This window comes from Lathyrus oleraceus, chromosome 6 (assembly GCF_024323335.1).
Source record: "Lathyrus oleraceus cultivar Zhongwan6 chromosome 6, CAAS_Psat_ZW6_1.0, whole genome shotgun sequence".
NCBI lineage: Eukaryota > Viridiplantae > Streptophyta > Magnoliopsida > Fabales > Fabaceae > Lathyrus > Lathyrus oleraceus.
Window position 1 is genome coordinate 212952099 of NC_066584.1, and position 21967 is coordinate 212974065.

Genomic DNA, 21967 nt, shown 5'->3' on the forward strand with positions numbered 1-21967 from the left:
TCTTGTTCCGTTTAGGTAGCACCCATTAGGTAGAACCCTTTGTATGATAACATAGGTAGAATTCCCTTATTCTTTGCATGCTAACATTAGGTAGATGTTCCCCTATGTAAATCCTAACACATAGGTCCATATTGCATGACAATTCTAGGGTAGAGCTTCCCCACTTTTAGACCTTCCGTGCATCTCTGATCTTGTGGCATGTCAGTCCGTTCTATTGCAAAGAGGTAACTGCCTAAGACTCGATTCAGCGAGCTGCGACACCTACTGCTAGGATGTTGAACACATTGCCCACCTTCCTTTGACACAGCTGGTGTCTTCTTTTGTAAGTCCATGTTCAGATGGCAATCCTTAACCCCTAGGTAGCCGAACTACGACAACTCTGATTCTCATGTTCAGATGCGATACGTAGGCACGAGATGCGATGTCTTGCCGAGTTTTGACTGACGACTAACAATTAATCCTTGCCTGCTTTCGCCTTTGTTGCGATTCTATTCTCTCGCCCCCGTTGCGATCGAGACCTTCCCTTTCTCTTGCCCTAGTTGCAATCGAGGCCCTTGTTCCCGTAGTTAGCTGAACTACGTGTTGCTCTGATTCTCATTCCAGATGAGATACGTAGGCATAAGACACGATGTCTTATCGAGCACACTTCTCTTTAACCCATAGGTAGCTGAGCTACAAAGACTCTGATTCTCATACTCATATGAGATATGTAGGCAGTGGATGCGGCATCCTTGCGAGTCTTTTTCTTTTGACTTTCTTTTAGTAAATAGTACCTTAGATATACCTACACCCTTTAAACTAGAACAACAAGAGTGGATCCCGTAGAGTACTACGAATGCGTAGGGGTGCTAATACCTTCCCTTCGCATAATCGACTCCCGAACCCTAGATTTGGTTATGAGACCTTATCTTTTCCTCTCTTCAGGTTTTCTTCAATCGTTTCCTTTCCCTCCTTTGGGATAAATAACGAACGGTGGCGACTCTTCTGTTGTTCTTTCCTCTCAAGTGAGCAAAAGGCAAATTGCATTAACATAAACATGTACTCAAGTGAGCAAAGAGCAAAACAAATGAATAATATGTAAAAGAATAGTAAATTGCATAAACGTAAAGAGCAAGAATTAAATGTTAATGGTTAATGGTTAGTGTTAGAGTTAGTGTGCCCTAAGGCAAATTTGGCGCTATGTTAAGCAATCATAATTGGACTTATGTAGAATTCACAACTATCTGAGGCCGGTCAATAATAATGTAGGCAACAACACAAGTTAGAGGTCTTGATTAGTGAATCAAACTCCAACAACTTGCCATGCCAAAAAGAAGATGAGAAATGATCTTGTATTGATTTAGGTTCTTTGCATGATTTAGGAAGCAACCTATCCTTAATGCAAAGCCATTCACTTGATCCATGATCAAGATGAATTAGATTTGAATCAAGGAAGATTAAACCTCCATGTCTCAATGCTAACCACCAATCCTTAACTCATTGATCAAAAGAAAAAAAAAGAAGAAGAAGATGAAGAATTAAAGTGCATTAATGGAAATGGAATGAGATAATCAACAAGTATTGACCAAAGATAGAGAAGATCAAGGTCAAACAATAGAAAACAAAAGCAAAATGAAGATTAGAAGTCATGAAACAAATAAAATATTTTTGGTATTTTTTAATATTAAAATAAAACTTGAATTAAAATAATAAAGAAAGGTCAAACTTCAAACTTAATTCAAATCAACATTGAAAAGTCCAAGTAAATTATCCCAAGTTCAAAAAGGTCAAACAAAGTTTGACAAAAATTTTCAGCATTTTTAGAAGTCAGAAACTATTTTAAATCAATTAAAAATGCATAAAAATAACCTAATTGAACTAAAATCTCAAATAAATCTCAAATCAATTAATAAATTGATGAGAATATTTTTCATAGATCTATCATCATTCAAAGAGGTTGGAAACAATATTTTTGTATTTTTTGGATATCAAAAACTATTTTAAATGAATTAAAAATAAACAGAAAAGAGAAAATTAGTAAAAAATATCAAATGATAAAATAAAAAATATTAAAAATCATATTTAGAAAGTAAAATTAAAAGGAGAAGAATGAAATTGGTCCCATGATTTTTGGACCAATAATAAGAGAGATATCAATTTTTAAAAAGAAAGGGAATTAAAATAATAAAATGAAAATAAAAATCAGAAAATAGAAATTGGAAAAAGCATGAGCCGTCTGATGGTGATTCATTAATTGACGTGGATCATCACACGGCTAAGAAGCGCGTGTTCACCAAATGCCTTGGTCAACTGAGTAACACATGGCCATTAATAAAGTCATAACAAAGGACGCGTGAGATTGAATCTGGAAACATGAATGGACGGTTCTGATTAAATCTGGAGATCAGACGGTGACCAGCGCCACCGTCTTCTCCGACCAGCTTCCGACCAAGTCCAAAATTGCAGAAATTAAAATGGTAACCAAAAGGCACGATCCAGACATCAATCGAGAGCTGGGGTGATGTACATCACCCCTGTACCACTCAAATCCATTCTAGATCTCTATATTGAGAAAATCAGAAGTGGAAGATCTGTGGTGTTCATATGAACTTCATGATTTTCAAAAATTGAAGGCACAACAATGTTGTCTGTATGCAGAGGACTTCAGATCACACAACAACAATGAGAATTAAGCACTATGCAAGTAGATTCAAAGAAAATAACAGTTGGTGTGAACCTTTGATTTGCAAGGCTTTGAGTCACTATTCTTGGATGCTATTGCTTACAGTTGACACTATAGATCAAAGAGAAGATGGTTTAGGAACTTTAAGATCTAAAAATTGATCAATGAAATCAAAGTTCAAATCTGAAAAAATTGAAGAAAATGAGCTAGTTCCTTTAGTGATGGCTGAGGTTTCAGTTTAGCAGCAATTGGGGCGTCTTAAGGTTGAAGAAATGAAGAGCATTGGCCTTGTATTTATAATAGAAGCAAGCTGAAATGCATGATCAAAATGCTTGCATGAATGGAAAGGGCCTCCATGCATGGGCCTGTACAGGCGCATGAAGGGCCCAATTCCACTTGGAATTGAAAGCTGATGCATGATGAAAGCAAAATGGACGTGCAGATTGGACTGTATTAGCTCATGCAAGGCAAATGAAATGATTTTCCAAAATTGCACTATTATGTTCAAGCTTTCGAAAATGCTACGCCAAAAATGAAAACACCACCTTATGAATAATGGTTGGAAAGCTTATTGCATAAGGATCATTTGTTATGTTGATCAAAACTCCATTTGGGCCTTGAAAATTGATAAAAATTGGACATGAAGTGTAGGGTGCAAAACATGCATATGTGAGATTTTCAAAATTAGCCAAAGTTCAAGCCCTTCTATCTCAATGATGCAAGTACCAAATGACAAAATCTTCAACGTGAAAGTTGTAGATCTTTTCAAGACAATCAATTTGGACTTAAATTTTGCATCATTTGGATTTTGTATGAAGAAGTTATGGGCACTTGAAGTTGGACTTTTTCACATTTCAATGCATTTGGTCCAAAGTGACCTATAATGTTTTGCATTATCACATGTATTTATTTTGAGATTTTGAAATTTTTCTTAACATAAATTTTGAAGTAGACATCTTAAGCTTTCCAATTCATTTGATCTCACCTTAAAATCATGAAAAATGAAGGAGTTATGTCCTTGGGAAGTTGACCCAAAATTAGGGTTTCAGTCAAAATGACCTATAATGTTTTGGAATGGATGATGACCTTCCAAGCTTCAAATCTATTTTTTTACGTAAATGAAAGTTGTTCATATGGTTCTTAAGAACAGTTTTTCTCTTGGGGTCATATCCATTTGACAAACACATAAAAAGTTAGGTCTCAGTGTATTTTAAAATAGTCAGATGAATTGACTGATCAACTTCTAAAGTCCAAACCTCATATCTTGATGAATTGATGATTGAGGACACTCAAATAAGTTCAAATATGCATGAAATGATGAATTAAGTAACTACCCTTGATTGTATTTGACCATGGATTGAGGTTGCTTCATGAGCAAGGCACAATTGATGAACAGATGAATTAGGGTTTCCTTGGGAAACAAGCCTCAAGCCTCTTGATTTGCTTTGATCGAAATGATGAATTGAGATACTTGGGAGGCATATTTGATGGATGAGAGCCTTGGGAACCATTTCCATGCTTGCTTTCATCTTCTCTTGGCCATATCCATGCACATAGGATCTCCTAGAAGCTTTAGACCTTGTGACTGCTCAAGCTACAAACAAGAGATGTTAGTGACATATTTTTTGTGCTTTTGGTTAGTAAATAAAATGAGAAAAGCAATAATATATAATTCAAGCATGCTTGGTGACCTCAAACCAACTCACAAGAGATCCCACCCAAAGGTAAAGGAGCCAAGAAGCTTATGATCCTTGAGGCAATGCAAATGCAATGTTATGATGCCATGAGGGATCTTAGGGTCAAAATTGGGGTCTTACAGCTAGGTACCCCATAGCGGCAGATTATCTCTTTCTTGATAAACCGGGTAACCACTTATCGAGTGACATTAGCATATGAAGCAACCTCGACCCATTTCATAAAGTAATCGATAGCGACTAGGATGAATCGATGTCCATTGGAAGCCTTGGGTTCGATCATCCTAATCATATCGATGCCCCACATAGAAAAAGGCCACGGAGAAGTTAGAACATTCAACAGAGTTGGTGGTATAAAGATCTTATCACCATATATCTGGAACTTATGGCATCTTTTCACAAAGTTGTAGCAGTCAACCTCCATCGTTGTCCAATTCCACTAAGGAGAGAATGATTAATGTGCGATAGTGTTTCACTATTGAAGTGTTGAATGATTGATGCTTGCTTGAAGAAGACTTGTCAATTATATGATTGAAATTGTAATAAAGTCTATGAACAAAGGCAAATAACTTGAGCAACTAGGTCATTCGTCCCGTACCCAAAAATATTCTAGACAAGGATAAGAATGATCCACTCTCACCATTCTTTGTTACTTAAGGCTCATGGCATACAACTTGAATCAGAATTGACAGGTTGCTGATAAAAGATCATGATGATAGGTCTTGATTATACAATGCTACTTATTATAGAAGAAGACTTGACAATCATTTGATTCGAATTATGCTAAAGTCTATGAATAAAGGTGAATACGATGATCAACTGAGTCATTCGTCTCGTACCCAAAGATATTTAAAATGAGTTAATAGAATTCTCCACTCTCATTCATTCTCTATTTCTTAAGGCTTGTACCACACAATCTGAATTATGATTGACAAGTGTTGATACATTTGTTGTGCTTGAGAAGTAGTCCATTTTGTTAGCTATGTTTGATTGGTATTGACTTTGAAGTCTGGATCTTGCATTTGAACCTTGAGGTCTTGAGCTCTTGAGATTCAGCATATCTAATACAGCTTGAGTGCAATTGACTTGCCCTATCAAGTGATCAATGGTCTTTTGATCACTTGAATAGGCTTGGGGATTACAACATAATACAAAGGATTTGATTGACCAAAGTGACCTTTGGTCAACACTAATCAGTAGGATTGAAAATAACAGTTGAATTAGGTGCACAATAAACCTAATGAATTAATCAACTAAATGGAATCAGATATTTCTAAGTAAAGCCCTAAGCTAAGGGATCATGCACTAAAAATCAGAATTTCTACCTAGGGACAAAATGGTCAATATGCCAAAAATATATTAATTTTGGAAAATAGTTTCTAAAATCATCATTAATCAAAAAACTAATTAAGCCTAATTATCTAATTATTCAAAAAACCCTAATTAGTCTAATTATTCTAATTAAATCTAAACATAACCTAATAAATATTTACAATTTAATTAAATTCTACAAAAACTTAGTTTTAGAATTCTAATTTCTAACCTAATTAAATCTCAATTTCTAATCTCATTAACCTAATCTGGTTCTAAAAATTCAATTAATCCTTAATTAATTTTAATTATCTAAATCCACATAAATTTTTAATCTAATCCAAATCTAAACAAAATCTAAAACCTTATTAATATATTAAATAACAATTAAAAACTATGAAAACAAATATGAAATAGGCAGTGAGGCGCAGGCCCATAGGCCAGGCCCTAACTGGGTTTGGTGTTCAAACCGGTGGTAAGGACAAGTGGGGGGTGTGCGGGCTAAGAAGGCAGGCAATCCGTTTGGGCCTTGGGCCCAAACCGAATCCAAACCTACACCAACAAGAACAACGCCCAAGCCAAAATTGAGAAGAAATGAAATCGCTCATGTGAAGCACGTTCACCCTTGAAAATACCTTCGAACAAAAACTGGATCGCGTTCTTCAATCAAATCAGCTCGCGTCTCCACATCCACCTCACCGCGATTTTGGAATCAAAAACATGATGACGCCTCTTAGCTTTTCCTGTTTTATCACGAAAGCTCGCGTCTCATCGGTATCGCGCTCGGCGTAGCATCACATTCTAGATTCTCCTTCGATTCAAGGCATCAACATCGTCGCGTTTCAGAATTTCATGGATTGGCATCCGAGTTCAAGGCGTTCATCCGTCATCTCAGGACTTATATGGATTTGCGTTTGGGATTCTTGACGTCACGTTCGCGTATCAACTCAAATGACTCAAACACAAACAATTGCGAACTGCTGCGAGAGAGAGGACTTACCGGTGGCAGAAACAGGTACTGATTGTATTCAATTCTCTTCCTCTTCTCCCTTACTTTTCTTCTTCTTCTTCAATTCCTATTTCTTACGAGCTTCTTGTTGATGCTATCCGTGATGGATTTGATGCGTGCTTATTGTTGCTTCTGCGTTGTTTATTGAGATTTATGGATGGATGAAGATGAGGCTGAGAGAGAGTGAAAAAATGGAATCCCATGATGTGGTGAGTGATTAGCATATATAGGAGCTGGATTTAACCGAGATTAGTTTTGTTAAATCTTTGTTAGTTCAAATCAGTTAGAAGATTAACTTCTGTATGTTATCTGTTAGAATTCGCTTAATATGTTAGTTATAGTTAAACTTCTGTTAAATGAGTTAGTTGAGTTTTGTTACCTCTGTTATGTCATTTGGTCTGAACAAAACAAATTCAATTTTCTGAACTGCTGTGAGTTTGTTAAATGTTAATTTTTTGGAGTTAGTGATTGTAGTTAGTTAGTGTTTGAAGAGTGAATATGTGTTTTACTCTGTTAAGTGATATGCAAATTGAACCCTATTATTCATTTGAAAATAATGTAGGATGTGGAGTTTGTTAACTATGATAAAAATCTGGAAATGTAACTGAGTCAGTACATCCTGTTAAACTGTATTAAATTTTGTTAAGTGATGGACTGTCTTGGGGTTTAAATTACTATGAAATGGTGACTATAAAATTCTGCTACCTCAGTGAGGTTAATGGAACTGTTATGCTGCACAAAAACTCAAAGTTGAGTTAATTGGCTTTGAATGTATTGAGGATTATTAGTCAATGTTATGTTGCTTTTCTAACTGAATTTACACTATATGATTGGCTATGCATTTGCTGAGTTTGAAGTTTGGTTTTTATGCTTATGCATGTTAAGATTTCTTGGCGCAGCCTTGGTGGATGAATGGACAAGTCATTGTTGGCTAGCTTAAGAAGTTTGAAGAAAATTGAAGTGATCGTAAAAAAAAAAAGGATTTAGGATTTAGACATTGAAAATGTTAGAAGTTTTAATTTGTAAATTGAATTGACATTATGGCATGGAATTTGAATGAAAAGCCAAACATCTTTCTCCAAGGAATTAGGATTTCTACTAACCACAAGGTAACAAGTCAAGCCACAAGGCATAATAAGATCATACCTTCCTTGAACAGGGTTTTGAGCCCAAAGCAAGATCAACAAATGAATCACTCGCGATGAGCAACCTCAATTAGGGTTCTATGGATCAAAAGATCCATTTAGGACAAGAGCCAAGCACACTAGGATTTAGGCATGAAAGATCAAGATGCAATCCCACAAGGTCAATTAAACCAAGTTATGTTATTCACAAGCTTTGAATATATGATGTTTGTGAGAATGTGTTAATATGAACGCATGATGCATATGAATGAATGCAGATGAATATCAAGTCATAGGTTGGATAAAATATGAAAAGGGAAGGGGAAATTTTGGGGTATGACACATACCATACGCGGAAAACCCTTCAATAGCCTTGATACTATCATCTAGCAACTGATATTCAGCAGGCTTGGTTTGACTTGCACCAGGGATATTCTGATTGATAATCGGACCTTGCATATAAGCTTGAGAATTAGGAAACTGAGTAGCTTGTGGAGTAGTTTGAGCAGATGCTTAAGGATAAGCAGATTTGGGAAACATCTGAGTAGGATACATTACACTAGAATTAACAATCAGACCATGTTGGACCCCATACAGAGCATAAGGTGCATGATAAGAAAACGAAGGTACAACAGTAGAAGGCGCCCTAAGATGGGCAAGAGGCATTCCATATTGAAAGCCTTGATACGAATATTGAGTAGTAGGCTGAGCAACTTGGGAATGAATTTGAACATGAATGTGAGGACCTCTGTATTCAGACTCATTTTCATCAGGTGCCTCAGCAGTTACATGCACTAGAGTTTGTCGAGGTTGTTCCTCATGATTGTCAATGTCCACTAATTGAGGAGATAGAATGAGAGGCACTCCCCATGGATGAATAGTAGAATTCCCATTGACCAGATGCACAAGCATTGGCTGATAAGGAATGAAGGCACCCCCATTAGTAGTTGGAGGAACAAAATTCCGAGGAATGCCCCAAGGATATATAGCAGGATGCACACTGGGCCCCGGAACAGAGCCTGGTCTGTAACAACCCAATTTTAGTATTTATTTCTTATATTATTATACTATTTTATTTTATTTATTTGGGGTGTTAATTAATTAATTGATTGTTAGGTAATATAATAATTGATTATATTAATTAACTTGGTGTGTTAATCAATTATTTAGTTGATATGAGATATAATGAATAATTGAATTAATTGACTTGGTGTGTATATTGTGTTGGTTTAATTTATTTGAACTAAATAGAGATATTATAATACTATGTCTTATTGAGCCTAATAATTAAATTAGAGGTATCATTTCTTAAGCCCAAATATAATACTCGGATAGTAAGAGGTGAGGAGAGTGAGAAGTAGCACTCACTTGTTCACTTCACGGCAACAGAGAAAGAAAAGAGGAAAAAATAAGGAGAAGAGGGGAAGAACAAGGGGGAAACTAGGGTTTCCAGAAAATTGAAGAGGTAAGGGGGAGAATCCTTATTATTATTGGTTAGTATAATTGGGTCAATGGGTAGAAATATGTTTAGGTTGAAATCCCTAATTTTTATGGTTTTTGAAATTGTTAGGTTTTGATGAGTAATCTTTGATTTATGATGATTAATTGTGTTTGTAATTGATATATGGGTGAAATTGAGGGATAGATTGAGAATCCAATTTGATATTTTTTTTATACGGTAGCGTCACTACTTGTTTTTCTTTTCTCATTATATACTATATAGCACCACTTTTCCATGCCACTTAGTTTATTAAATAGTTGTTTTCCTTTTGAGAAACAGAACAATATAATACTTTTGGTGAGTGGTCATAAGTGTTGTTTGGTTAAAGTCATTTTTTCTATAAAATGTCTCACGAGCTGTTCCATTTAATTTCATAGTATCCTTTCTTATACTACTATTTTTATTACTTAGTTGTTTTAATTAGTAGAAACAGACAGTATAACTATATTATATTTTCTGGTGCACTGTAGCTAAATAATAAAGGTAGTGCTATAGTTTAGACAATGGGAAGATAATGTAATTCAAAACAGTCCTGTTTGACCGAATTAGCTGAATTAAACGGTATAATTAGTTGTCCGGAATTTGATGAAAATTTACGTGTTAGCTAAGTTTAATTAGTAGATTAACGTGGTGGTGTTATTTTGTTGAAATTGTGATATTTTACGAATCGATCGAAATTGTGTTTGATTTTAATATTCTTTATAAATAAATGTTGATTTTGTGATGGAAATTGACACACATTTTAGGAATAGAATATAAGTGAATTAAATTAATATAGTTTGATGTTGATTGGTTAATTAAATTAGTAGTTGAATTAATTTCAATAATTCTAATTGATTGGAAAATACTTGGACTTGGATAAATTATTTGGTGTGTCGGTAAATTACGGTATCTCGAGAATTTGACCGTAATTGTATTTTGTCATGAAATCTAGTGATTAATTGTTTGATTGTGAAAGTGTGTATTCATATATATTTGGTAAATTGTGAATTAACATGAGATAGTATAGTTACTAGTGTTGATTGGAAATTGTGTGCGTATTTGATAATTAGCCTAAATATGTGAATAGTATATTTGTTATAAATGTGTATACGTATAATTGGTGGATAATTCATAGAGTTGAATTATGGTGATATGTGGAATGTTAAGATGGTAGAGATGATCTTAATTGCATATGTTATTGGTATTTGTACATTCATTCATGACATGGTCGGCTTTCTGGTGGAAGCGGTGAAACTGTGGGTTCACATGGTAATAGACGTTGATCCTTGAATGGAAATAGGCGTAGAAGACGTTGATCCTTAATTGGAAATAGGCGTAGTGGCTTTGATCTTGTCCGGATCGAAAGTGTGGTTTGGATTCTAGATATTGAATCGGAAAGTGGTGAAACGTTGGGTTCACATTGCGGTACCACATGCATAGAGTTACATGTCTTGTATTGAGTCACATTAGAGTTATGTGATAATTGAATATATGCATTGATGTGATTGTTATGTGTGTATGAGATATGATAATTGAATTTGGTGATGTTTGGATGCATAACTTGGTAAAATATGTGATTATGTGATAATTATAGTTATGTGTATATTTGGGAATATAGCATTGGATTTAAATATTATACTCCTTGAGTTTTGATGTATGCTTGAAACATGTGAAATAAATATTGGTTAGTATTATTTACATGGTTATACAAGGTGTGATGAATTCCTTTAACTGTTGATTTAATCATTGTGCTTTATTATACTTTCTTCATAATGATTTGAATTCTCACCCTTCTGTTTTAATGTTGCCCTCGTTTGGCGACATGCAGGTTCTGACGCTTAGTAGTTCACTCGAGATTTAGCCGGAGAGCTTCCGTGTTTTGTTTGGAGACTAGGTAGTGAGTCAATGCTCTGGTCATGTAACACTGGGTAGATTAGTAATACTGAACTCATGTCTTGTTTGGATATGTATTATGTTATTACTTGTGAACATGTTTATTTGCAATTTGCTGTTTGAGAGGCCATAGTGCCAAATATTCTGGATATGATTTTATTTTATCTTGAGGAGATTATTGAGAGATGATCATGGTATGGGACATGAATCATTTTATGAAATACCTGAGTATTCATTATTTTCCGCTGCGAACACATATTCTTGATGATTCATGATATTTGAAATGTGTTATTTTAAATTACCAGGTGTATTGTATATTGATGATGAATGATGTTGGTTTTTAAAAGCTTTTAGTTTTTGAAAACGTCGATGTGACGCCCTTTTGTTTATATGCGTGCTTATTCACTCTGATTATATGTTAAGTATTTTGGGGTATAAAAAGGGGTGTTACATTAGTGGTATCAGAGCATGGTCGATCAGTTGGTCAATAGTCGTTAATGTTTTCTAATCCTGTTGTATTTGATTGGTGTATTTGACACGATCGATACTGTGTGTCTGAATTGTCCGTTGAGTATCTTTGGTAGGGATTTTGGAATTGATTTAGTTTGTATTCCTTTAGAGCAGTTTGATGTGATTTTGGGCATGAATTGGTTAGAATTTAATCGGGTGTATATCAACTGTTTTGAGAAGACGGTTATTTTTCCTGAGGTTGGTGCTAAGGAAGATTGATTTGTGTCTGCTAAGCAAGTTGATGAATCGGTGCAAGATGTAACACCCCAATTAAAATAAGATAATTATTTAATTTAAATTAATATTTTATTTATTAATTTAATTGAATAATTGGAAGTTTGGATTATTATCATTATTTTGGAATAATAATTATTGGGTTATTATTTTGTTGGAATAAAATAAGTTGGAATAATAAAAAGTCCTAATTTTTGGAAAAGGGTTTTCACGTGAAAAAGGAAAAGAGAAGCGGCTGAAAGAGAAAAGGCAAAGAGGCAGAGCAAGAGAAGAGGAAAAGCTTGAAGCTAACGGAATTTGCCGGATTGACTCAGGTAAGGGGGGTTTATCGTCGATTAACGGGTATTATGGGATGATATGTACTGGGTAGTAATAAACTATTGTTTTACCTCTGATTAGATTGATGTATGCTGAAAATGGTGAAATATTGGATGAGCGAAATTGGGATTTTTAATCGAAGGAATTCGTGGAAATTATATGTAGTGATGTTAGGATTTGTGAAATCGAATAGGGGATGATTCGGGTTAGATGATATGAGTAATATTGTGTAAAATTTGGACTGTGGAAGGGTGCATTGGATAGATCTCGTAGCAGAGAAAGCCATTGCAGATCTGAGAGTTCTGGTTTCTGGTCATACGCGTATGGCACTAGGCAATACGCGTATGAGATGGCTGGTACGCGTATGGCACTAGGCAATACGCGTATGGATGAGGAAGATGATGTTTTGAACGTGTTTTGGTCTCTGTTGGTACGCGTATGGGAATGTGATACGCGTAGCATACGCGTATGGGCGTAGGCATTACGCGTATGGATTTGGTCAGGCGTGGGCAATACGCGTATGGGCATAGGCAATACGCGTATGGACAGAATTGTGATTTTTCTGTGCTGTGGTTATGCAGTTTTTTGGTTGTTTAGGCTGAGTGATGTACTTAGCTGATGTATGATGTAGCAGGGATCATTTCCCGTTGTTTTGAGTGGTATAGGTATTAGTAGAGTGTGCTAATACTGTATTTGATTATGTGATATGCTTTCGTGATAAAATGTATTAATGATGTGTGATGATATGCATGATGCCGTGAATGTATCAGTTATGTATGCATTTGTGAATAGACTGTTTTATGGCGTAGAGTGTGGGCTTATGTCTATTCTTGAATTGTTGCTGTTGTTGTTGCATTGCTAGGTGATTAGCATGCATATTCTAGCCTTTGGGGCTGTAGCTAATTCCCATGGTGAGGAATTAGTGAGTGAATCATTGTAGATTTGTTGTTGATGTTTGCATGCTAGATGATTAGTGTGCATAGTCTAGCCTTCGGGGCTGTAGCTAATTCCCACGGTGAGGAATTGGTGAGTGAGTCATTAGATCTCAAATGAGTGGGACTAGTGAGCTTAGTAGCCGTATCTGGATTTGATCGGTGATCTTGAACTATATGTTCGAGAATAGTCGGTACCGCATGTGTGGAGTCTCATTGCATAAAGAATGTATGGCATATAATATGAATGGATGTATTCCAGTATTATATGAATGTTGTGTGTTGTGTTGTTGATATTGAGTATGGTTGAGATTATACATATGCTATATGTTACTGTTGAATATGATGTTTGAACGGATATTGCCGTTGCTGAGTGCGTAGTCTGATTAGGGTGAATTGATGTGTTATTTACTTAGCATTACATGTTATTCTATAATGCTTATTATATTGATTGAGGAACTCACCCTTACATCTATTTTTCAGGTAACGAGCAGTGAGTTGAGTAGAAGCTAGTGCTATGGAGTCTAGTGTCGTCCTTAGTGGGTCATGCTCTGGTAGATGTAACATCGGGAGGGAATGTTTGACTATGTTTTAATTTAGTTGTTGATTCAACTTTACATGTAATGTAGTACATGATTTGAATGTCGATGTTTTGTACCCGCTGCGAGTTATGCAAAAGAGTCTTATTTTGATTTAATAAATGAGCATGACAGGATGTTTTGATAAATGTTGTGAAATGATTGTGTGACACCCTTCGGGGCATAATTACTCTGATTGATATGTTATTATTTTAATTAAATATTTTGGGGTATTTAGAAGGGTGTTACACAAGATGGTGCCGAGTTGTTTATGTTGTTGGCAACTTTGGATATTCGTGAGAAGAGGACGATTGAAAAATTGCCAATAGTTTGTGAGTTTGCGGAGGTATTTTCTGAAGATATAAGTGATTTACCGCCGGAACGTGAGGTTGAGTTTTCGATTGATTTAGTTCCTGGAACTAGTCCTGTATCGATGGCTTCCTATAGAATGTCTGCTTCTGAGTTGAAAGAGTTGAAGAGTCAACTTGAAGACTTGCTTGAGAAGAGGTTTATTCGTCCTAGTGTGTCGTTGTGGGGTGCACCTGTTCTGTTGGTCAAGAAGAAAGAAGGTTCTATAAGATTATGTGTTGATTATAGACAACTGAACAAAGTGACGATTAAGAACAAGTATCCACTTCCGAGGATTGACGATCTGATGGATCAGCTGGTTGGAGCTTGTGTGTTTAGCAAGATTGATTTGAGGTCTGGGTATCATCAGATTCGTGTAAAGGCTGAGGATATTCAAAAGACTGCTTTTCGGACAAGGTATGGTCACTACGAGTACTCCGTGATGCCTTTTGGTGTGACTAATGCACCTGGTATATTTATGGAGTATATGAATAGAATTTTTCATGATTATCTGGATAAGTTTGTTGTTGTGTTCATCGATGATATATTGATTTATTCTAAGAGTGAAGAGGATCATGCCGAGCATTTGAAGGTTGTGTTATCGGTGTTGAAAGAGAAGAAATTGTTTGCTAAACTCTCTAAATGTGAGTTTTGGTTGAGTGAAGTAAGTTTTCTTGGGCATGTGATTTCGAGTGGTGGTATTTCTGTGGATCCTACGAAGATTGAAGTTGTATCTCAATGGGAAGCTCCTAAGTCTGTTGCTGAGATTAGAAGTTTCCTTGGTTTGGTTGGTTATTATAGGAAGTTCATTGAAGGATTTTCTAAGTTGTCGTTACCGTTGACGCAGTTTACTAGGAAAGGTCAAGCTTTCATTTGGACTTCGCAGTGTGAATCGAATTTTCAAGAGCTTAAGAGAAGATTGACTACGGCTCCTATTTTGATTTTACCGGATCCGTTAGAACCTTTCGTTGTGTATTGTGATGCTTCTTTGTTGGGTTTGGGAGGTGTTTTGATGCAAAAAGGGAAAGTGGTAGCTTATGCTTCAAGGCAACTTAAAGTTCATGAGAGGAATTATCCAACACATGATTTAGAGTTGGCCACCGTTGTGTTTGTGTTGAAGCTTTGGAGACATTATTTGTTTGGATCGAGATTTGATGTGTTTAGTGATCACAAGAGTTTGAAGTACTTGTTCGATCAGAAAGAATTGAATATGAGGCAAAGAAGATGGTTGGAATTCTTGAAAGATTATGATTTTGGTTTGAATTACCATCCGGGAAAGGCGAATGTTGTAGCCGATGCATTGAGTAGGAAGTCATTGCACATGTCTATGTTGATGATTCGAGAGTTTGAATTGTTGGAGCAATTTAGAGATTTGAGTTTGGTTTGTGAAGCGACGTCTTCGTGTGTTAAGCTTGGTATGTTGAAGCTTACGTGTGGCATTCTTGACGATATTAGAGAAGGTCAGAAGTCAGATTTGAAATTAGTCGATGTTATGACATTGATTAATCAAGGCAAAGGTGGTGACTTTCGGATTGATGAGAATGGTATCATGAGGTGTCGTGATCGAGTTTGTGTTCCGGATGTTGCGGATTTGAGAAAGAGGATTCTTGAGGAAGGACATAGAAGTGGTCTGATTATTCATCCTGGTGCTACTAAAATGTATCAAGACTTGAGGAAGATGTTTTGGTGGCAAGGTATGAAGAAGGATGTAGCGGAATTTGTGTATTCATGTTTGACTTGTCAAAAGTCAAAGATTGAACATCAAAAGTCGTCTGGTTTGATGCAATCGTTATCTATTCCCGAGTGGAAGTGGGATAGTATCTCTATGGATTTTGTTTCGGGTTTGTTGAGAACATCGAGTAATTGTGAGGCGATTTGGGTTGTTGTGGACAGGTTGACGAAATGTGCTCATTTTATTCCGATGAGGATGGATTATTCGATGGAGAGACTTGCTAAGTTGTACATCGAGAGGATTGTGTGTTTGCATGGTATTCCGTCGAGCATTGTTTCGGATAGAGATCTGAGGCTCACTTCGAGATTTTGGGAAGGTTTGCAAAGTGCTTTGGGTACGAAGTTGCGTTTAAGTTCGGCATATCATCCGCAAACTGATGGTCAAACGGAGAGGACTATTCAGTCACTTGAAGATCTTTTGAGGTCTTGTGTTTTGGAACAAGGAGGAAATTGGGATAGTTTCTTGCCTTTGATCGAGTTTACGTATAACAACAGTTTCCATTCGAGTATTGGAATGGCACCTTTTGAGGCTCTTTATGGTAGAAGGTGTAGAACTCCTTTGTGTTGGTACGAATCGGGAGAGAGTGTTGTGGTTGGACCCGAGTTGATTCAAAAGACTACGGATAAGATTAAGATGATTCAAGAGAAGATGAAGGCTTCTCAGAGTCGTCAAAAGAGTTATCATGATAAGAGGAGGAAGGCTCTTGAGTTTGAGAAAGATGAGCATGTGTTTCTTCGAGTTACGCCAATAACGGGTGTTGGTAGAGCTTTGAAGTCGCGTAAGTTGACGCCGCGTTTCATTGGTCCTTATCAGATTTCCGAGAGGGTAGGTGAAGTGGCATATCGGATTGCATTGCCACCGTCTCTTTCTAATCTTCATGATGTGTTCCATGTGTCTCAATTGAGGAGGTATGTAACAACCCAATTTTAGTAATTATTTCTTATATTATTATTACTAAATTTTATTTTATTTATTTGGAGTGGTAATTAATTAATTGGTTGTTAGGTAGTATAATAATCGATTATATTAATTAATTTGGTGTGTTAATTAATTATTTAGTTGATATGAGATATAATGAATAATTGAATTAATTAACTTGGTGTGCATATTGAGTTGGTTTAATTGATTTGAATTAAATAGAGATATTATAATACTAGGTCTTATTGGGCCTAATAATTAAATTAGAGGTATCATTCTCTAATCCCAAATATAATACTAGTATATAAGAGGTGAGGAGAGTGAGAAGTGGGATTCATTTGATCATTTGACGGCAATAGAGAAAGAGAAGAGGAAAAGTAAGGAGAAGAGGGGAAGAACAAGAGAGAAGCTAGGGTTTCCAGAAAATTGAAGAGGTAAGGGGGAGAATCCTTATTATTATGGGTTAGTATGATTGGGTCAATGGGTAGAAATATGTTTAGGTTGAAATCCCTAATTTTTATGATTTTTGGAATTGTTAGGTTTTGATGTATATTCTTGATTGTGGTGATTTAATTGTGTTAAAACTGAAAATTAACGTTATATACTTAGGGTATTGTATGAGTTATAATTTTCTGAACGTTTGGCTTTTTACGGAATCGAAATCGGAGGTCCAAAACTCCTCCAACGATGAAAAACGCAGAAAATTCTGCATTCTGTTTTATGCTAACCGGTTACCCACCGAGCGTTAACCAGTTACTTGCTTGAAAATCTGCGCAGGAAACTGATTCTGTTTTATGTTAACCGGTTACCCACTGAGCATTACCCGGTTACTTGCTTGAAAATTTACGCAGGAAATTGATTCTGTTTTATGTTAACCGGTTACTCACCGAGCGTTAATCGGTTACTTGCTGTGAAAAATGAAAATTTTAGATTTTAAAAGTTGTAATCATCTTGGAATGAAATCTAATTGTGCGTACTTGATAATTAGTTTATATATGGTGATATGTGGAATGTTAAGATAGTAGAGATGATCTTAATTGCATATTTGTGAATGATATATTGTTATGAATGTGTATATGTATCATTGGTGGATAATTCATAGAGTTGAATTATGGTGATATGTGGAATGTTAAGATGGTAGAGATGATCTTAATTGAATATGTGTTGGTATTTGTACATTCATTCATGGCATGGTCGGCTTCATGGTGGAAGCGGTGAAACTGTGGGTTCACATGGTATTAGACGTTGATCCTTGAATGGAAATAGGCGTAGCAGACGTTGATCCTTAATTGGAAATAGACGTAGTGGCTTGGATTCTAGATATTGAATCGGAAAGCGGTGGAATGTTGGGTCCATATAGACGTTGATCCTTAATTGGAAATAGGCGTAGTGGCTTTGATCTTGTCCGGATCGGAAGCGTGGCTTGGATTCTAGATATTGAATCGGAAAGCGGTGAAACTGTGGGTTCACATTGCGGTACCACATGCATAGAGTCACATGTCTTGCATTGAGTCACATTAGAGTTATGTGATAATGGAGTGTATGCATTGTTGTAATTGTGATGTGTGTATGAGATATGGTAATTGAATTTGATGATGTTTGGATACATAACTTGGTAAAATATGTGATTATGTGATGATTGTAGTTATGTGTATTTTTGAGAATATAGTATTGGATTTTAATATTGTACTCCTTGAGTTTTGATGGATGTTGGAAACATGTGAAATAAATGTTGGTTAGTATTATTTACATGGTTATACGAAGTGTGATGAATTCCTTTAATTGTTGATTTAATCATTGTGCCTTATTATACTTCTTCATAATGATTTGAATTCTCACCCTTCTGTTGGAATGATGCTTTACATGGGCATCATGGAGATACTCAGGAGTAGTATTGCTGAAGTAAGTGGAAGGTAGCTCATTCGAGATTTAGCCGGAGAGCTTTCGTATTTTAGTTTGGAGACTAAGTAGTGAGTCAATCCTCTGGTCATGTAACACGGTGTAGATTAGTAGTATTGAACTCATATCTGATTTGGATACGTATTATGTTATGACTTGGGAACATGTTTATTTGAAATTCGTTGTTTGAGAGGCCACAGTGCCAAATATCCTGGATATGGTTTTAGTTTATCTTGAAGAGATTATTGAGAGATGATCATGGTATGGGACATGAATCATTTTATGAAATGCATGAGTATTCATTATTTTCCGCTGTGAACGCATATTCTTGAATATTCATGATAATTGAAATGTGTTATTTTAAATGACCTGGTGTATTGTATATTGATGATGAATGATGTTTGGTTTTTGAAAGCTTTTAGTTTTTGAAAACGTTGATGTGACGCCCTTTTGTTTATATGCGTGCTTATTTACTCTGCTTATATGTTAAGTATTTTGGGGTAGAGAAAGGGGTGTTACAAGGTACATTGCGGATCCATCGCATGTTGTTCCATTAGATGATGTTCAAGTGAGGGATAATTTGACGGTTGATACATCACCTATGCGAATTGAAGATCGAGAAGTGAAGAAGCTTCGTGGTAAGGAGATTGCTTTGGTGAAAGTGATATGGGGCGGAGCCGCCAATGGAAATATCACTTGGGAACTCGATGATAAGATGAAGGAATCGTATCCGGAGTTGTTCGTTTGAGGTAATTTTCGAGGCCGAAAATCTTTTAAGTGGGGGAGAGTTGTAACAACCCAATTTTAGTATTTATTTCTTATATTATTATACTATTTTATTTTATTTATTTGGGGTGTTAATTAATTAATTGATTGTTAGGTAGTATAATAATTGATTATATTAATTAACTTGGTGTGTTAATCAATTATTTAGTTGATATGAGATATAATGAATAATTGAATTAATTGACTTGGTGTGTATATTGTGTTGGTTAATTTATTTGAACTAAATAGAGATATTATAATACTATGTCTTATTGGGCCTAATAATTAAATTAGAGGTATCATTTCTTAAGCCCAAATATAATACTAGGATAGTAAGAGGTGAGGAGAGTGAGAAGTAGCACTCACTTGGTCACTTCACGGCAACAAAGAAAGAAAAGAGGAAAAAATAAGGAAAAAAGGGGAAGAAAAAGGGAGAAGCTAGGGTTTCCAGAAAATTGAAGAGTTAAGGGGGAGAATCCTTATTATTATGGGTTAGTATAATTGGGTCAATGGGTAGAAATATGTTTAGGTTGAAATCCCTAATTTTTATGCGTTTTGAAATTGTTAGGTTTTGATGAGTAATCTTTGATTTGTGATGATTAATTGTGTTTGGAATTGATATATGGGTGAAATTGAGGGATAGATTGAGAATCCAATTTGATATTTTTTTTATATTGTAGCGTCACTACTTGTTTTTCTTTTCTCACTATATACTATATAGCACCACTTCTCCATGCCACTTAGTTTATTAAAGTTTATTAATTAGTTGTTTTCCTTTTGAGAAACAGAACAATATAATACTTTTGGTGAGTGGTCATAAGTGTTGTTTGGTTAAAGTCATATTTTCTATAAAATGTCTCACGAGTTGTTCCATTTAATTTCATAGTATCCCTTCTTATACTACTATTTTTATTACTTAATTGTTTTAATTGGTAGAAACAGACAGTATAGCTATATTATATTTTCTGGTGCACTGTAGCTAAATAATAAAGGTATTGCTATAGTTTAGACAATGGGAAGATAATGTAATTCAAAACAGTCCCGTTTGACCGAATTAGCTGAATTAAACGGTATAATTAGTTGTTCGGAATTTGATGAAAATTTACGTGTTAGCTAAGTTTAATTAGTAGATTAATGTGGTGGTGTTATTTTGTTGAAATTGTGATATTTTACGAATCGACCGAAATTGTGTTTGATTTTAATATTCTTTATAAATAAATGTTGATTTTGTGATGGAAATTGACACACATTTTTGGAATAGAATATAAGTGAATTAAATTAATATAGTTTGATGTTAATTTGTTAATTAAATTAGTAGTTGAATTAATTTCAATAATTCTAATTGATTGGAAAATACTTGGACTTGGATAAATTATTTGGTGTGTCGGTAAATTACGGTATCTCGAGAATTTGACTGTAATTGTATTTTTGCATGAAATATAGTGATTAATTGTTTGATTGTGAAAGTGTGTATTCATATATATTTGGCAGATTGTGAATTAACATGAGATAGTATAGTTACTAGTGTTGATTGGAAATTATGTGCGTATTTGATAATTAGCCTATATATGTGAATAGTATATTTGTTATGAATGTGTATACGTACAATTGGTGGATAATTCATATAGATGAATTATGATGATATGTGGAATGTTGCATATATTATTGGTATTTGTATATTCATTCATGGCATGTTCGGCTTTATGGTGGAAGCGGTGAAACTGTGGGTTCACATGGTAATAGACGTTGATCCTTGAATGGAAATAGGCGTAGAAGACGTTGATCCTTAATTAGAAATAGGCGTAGTGGCTTTGATCTTGTCCGGATCGGAAGTGTGGCTTGGATTCTAGATATTGAATCGGAAAGCGGTGAAACATTGGGTTCACATTACGATACCACATGCATAGAGTCACATGTCTTGCATTGAGTCACATTAGAGTTATGTGATAATTGAATATATGCATTGATGTGATTGTTATGTGTGTATGAGATATGGTAATTGAATTTGGTGATGTTTGGATGCATAACTTGGTAAAATATGTGATTATGTGATAATTATAGTTATGTGTATATTTGGGAATATAACATTGGATTTTAATATTATACTCCTTGAGTTTTGATGTATGCTTGAAACATGTGAAATAAATATTGGTTAGTATTATTTACATGGTTATACAAGGTGTGATGAATTCCTTTAATTGTTGATTTAATCATTGTGCTTTATTATACTTTCTTCATAATGATTTGAATTCTCACCCTTTTGTTTTAATGTTGCCCTCGTTTGCGACATGCAGGTTCTGACGCTTAGTAGTTCACTCGAGATTTAGCCGGAGAGCTTCCGTGTTTTGTTTGGAGACTAGGTAGTGAGTCAATGCTCTGGTCATGTAACACTGGATAGATTAGTAGTACTGAACTCATGTCTTATTTGGATATGTATTATGTTATTACTTGTGAACATGTTTATTTGCAATTTGCTGTTTGAGAGGCCATAGTGCCAAATATTCTGGATATGGTTTTATTTTATCTTGAGGAGATTATTGAGAGATGATCATGGTAT

At 35.2% G+C, this 21967-nt stretch overlaps 1 long non-coding RNA gene across 1 annotated transcript; it reads left to right on the top strand.

The window, feature by feature from the left end:
* Positions 1 to 6165: 6165 nt before the first annotated feature.
* On the top strand, positions 6166 to 13866 carry LOC127096756 (uncharacterized). Its single transcript, XR_007792800.1, has 3 exons — positions 6166 to 6682; positions 11112 to 12234; positions 13654 to 13866. It is a non-coding gene; the product is annotated as an uncharacterized LOC127096756 (long non-coding RNA).
* The last annotated feature ends 8101 nt before the right edge of the window (positions 13867 to 21967 follow it).